Here is a 3,390-nt window from a genome sequence, read left to right as displayed (position 1 = left end):
TATCATAGTTGACTCTGTAGGGAGTAATTAAATTGATGAACGGCATCCCTAATATGGCACTATGACTAATATCTTTTATTAAAACAAATGAAGTTTTTAGAAGGAGATTTGAATTGGCTATTGAAGCCTCTGTTTTGTAATTAATTTTGATTTTGGAATTGTTTGCAGCTGAAAGTTTTTCAGTAGTTTTTTCTGGAACAATGCCTTCTTTAATACAATTTAAATCTGCACCTGTATCAAATAAGGCCATTGTATCGATCTTGAAATCTTTTGAAAAAACTATCGAAATTCTAATCAAATATTTTCTAGAAGAAATCTCATTAAGAATGAAGAGAAAATCCTTTGTAGGTTTTTCAAGATTTTGAATTTCTAAAGTATTTTCTTCATCTTCTTCTTCGACTTCTTCATTGATTTGTTTTGAAAGTAATTTTTGAATTGTTTCTGAGTCCTGTGCCTGTTTTTCTTTAAGCTTATTAAGCTCAATCTTAATAGCTTTTATTTCTTCCTGGAGGCTTTGGACTGAAACAGTTGATTGTTTTGAAGTCTTCTTTCTACCCAACATGGCCGTAAGGTCATATGTGTTTCTTGCAACAGAGGGCAGAATATAAGGTTTTTGTATTGGTTGTTCTTCAAAGGTTTTTAAGAGTTTTCCTAAAAATTTCTTTTGTAGTTGAGAATCTTCAACCTGTGTAAGGATTTCTAAGAGTAACTTCTGGTCTTTTGAAAGAACATTGATTTTCAATTTTGGTTTTGCAAACAGTTCATTTTCTATTTCAGAATCTGAACTGGATGATGAACTTGTGATTAATTCATCAATTTGTAATCCTTCTTCATTTTCTGTGAGTTCACAATTACTGGACTCACCTTCGGTTTCAATTAAAAGAGCAGTTATTTTATTAATAACTTCTTCTTCTAATTGCAACTCATGAAGTTTTTTGTTTAACTTGTAAAAATTTGTAGTGTGGCCTTTGTTACCACATTTGTAGCAAGTGAAATTTTTTATCTTTGATTTGGATTGAGAACTAGGTTTACTAGTCTTTTTTGGAAGTTTTTTGTAATAGGAATCTTTTTCTGGTTTTGAAGAGTTTTTGTATTTTTGGGATGATTTTTTGTAAGGTTTTCTGCTACAACTTCCTCCACAATCTGGAGTAGGGTTTTTGGTTCCTATTTCAAATTGTTTGCAGAAAGATCCTAACTCTTGGCGAGTTTTTCTCATTTCCCATTTCAAATGTTTTTGTAATTTCAAATCCTGACAAATCTTTAAACCTTCTTTTTGAGTGAGACTGACTAGTTCACCATAGGTTAATTTATCATACGGGATTTGATTTCCAAATGCTTCCTTGATTTTATTCCTAACTTTTTCTCCTAAAAGGATCAGAAGTCCAGCAAGGAATTTTTCTTTCCAAAAGGGCTGATTAGAATATTCTCTAAGCATTACCCTAGTAAGAAAAGTGTTTTTGTAATATCGAAAATCACTCAGTTTTTTACATCTAAGGTTTGAAAGAAGTTCGACATTTTTATCCTTAAGATGGGATGGGTCACCTACGAAATGTAAGGAAATTGTTACAATCAAGGTGGCTACTGCATCTGGGATTGGTTGGCCTAACTCATTAAGAATTGGCATGCCATCTTCTTGAGTTTGTATGGATTCTAGAATCTCAGATTTTTATAGGTTCGTGAGATGATAATCCCACCATCCTTTGAGCTGTCCTGAGAATCCTGCAATGAGGAGTTTAGCAATAGCTCTGTTTGGGGTTCCAGTTTGGGTTTTGTAAGCATTTGCTGCCATGGTCATTTGCTGGAGCAAATTCAAGATGTTGTATTCAGACATACCATCTATGTTCCATTCATAGATAGTAGAGGCATTGAATTTAGACTGGATCAGGATTTCAGATCTATTTTCTATGCCTAGGTCTAGAGCTGTTATTGGGAGGGGTGTTGCTACCCGCGGCTAATAAAGTCTATTGATTTGTAAAGGTTTTGAAGACTGAATTTCTTCAGTTTGGATGGGCTGGTTTTCCTGGCTTTGGACATCTGAATCTGAATCTTCCTCAATTATATTGACACTCCTTTGGGAAGTTTGAGGTGTTTCAGGTGCTACTGGAGTAGAAGTTGAAGCTTCTAGCCTAGTCTTCATATCTCTCAAAGCTTGGATGAATTCAGAGTTGTTGTTGTTTTGTAAATCTTTTTGACTGTTTTTGGAAACTTGGAATGGTTTGAAAATTGGGTTTTTCAATTTTGTATCCGGCTTAGTTTCAATTTGGGAAACTGTAGCCTGTTGGTTTTGTTCCATTTTTTGTAATTGCTTACCTATGGTATGCAAATGGGCATTTGTAAAGTTATTCTGTAAAACAATGTTTTTTATATTCACAGAATCACTTTCATTTGGAATTTTGTAAGGGGCTGCTTCTACTGTTTGTTCCAAGTGGGGAATTTTTACTATCCTAAGAGGAGGATGTTCAGATTGTATTTTTCTACCATCTGAAATTTCCCATTCAGGAACTTTGTTTCTAACAGTAACAGGATTAACAGACAATTTTTCTTCTGCTTTCTTTAGAAGATCTTTCAAAGCCGCAATGAACTCTGTTTGATTATCTTCTGACTCCTGTTGTTTAGGTTTTGAATTTTGGGAAGGTTTTGAATTTGGATTTGATTTTTTGAAAGTTTTTGGAGTTTTGGAAAATGGATATGAAATGTTATGCTGTTTAGCATACATCTCAAACCAATCAAAGAAGAGAATATGAACTTTATGTTGGTGTATAAAGTCATAATATTCCTTTTGAATTTCTTTCCTTTGATCATTGAAATTTTTGAAAAACCACATTTGCTTTTTATGATTTTTAGGAGAATAAAAATCATCATGCAAATATTGTTTGTCTACTTCAAATTCTTTTTCAAGCACATTAAGTTCATGGTTTACATTTTCTGTAATGGCTAAAAAGGTAGGAGAAGTAGGTTCTGACTCTGTTTGGGTTTCATCCTGAACAGACTCGTTTTGTAAATTTGTATAAACTGGATGTGAAACATTTGTAGAGTAATCTACGTTTTGTAAAGCGGATCTAGGTATTTCTGAAGTAGAAAACCTAGAAGAGCTAGGTAAGTCTGAGGTAGAATACCTAGGCTGAATATTTTGTATACCAATTGGTTTTGTAATCTGAAGATCTCTTTCTTCAGTTTTGATTGTGAAATCAGTTTTGAAAAAATTGAGTTTTGTAGTTTGATAGATCTGATCCTTTTGTACTTTTGGAATTTCCCAATTATCTATACATTTTTCAAAATCTTCGATTATTATTTCTTCACTATTAACTATCTTTCTCGACTCAGATGACGAGGTAGAAGAGTTTGAAGAAGAAACTGTCCTACAGAAAATTGGATTCATACTTAAAGAAT

This window comes from Hevea brasiliensis, unplaced genomic scaffold (assembly GCF_030052815.1).
Source record: "Hevea brasiliensis isolate MT/VB/25A 57/8 unplaced genomic scaffold, ASM3005281v1 Scaf65, whole genome shotgun sequence".
Lineage (NCBI taxonomy): Eukaryota > Viridiplantae > Streptophyta > Magnoliopsida > Malpighiales > Euphorbiaceae > Hevea > Hevea brasiliensis.
Note: the sequence above shows the minus strand (reverse complement) of the source record.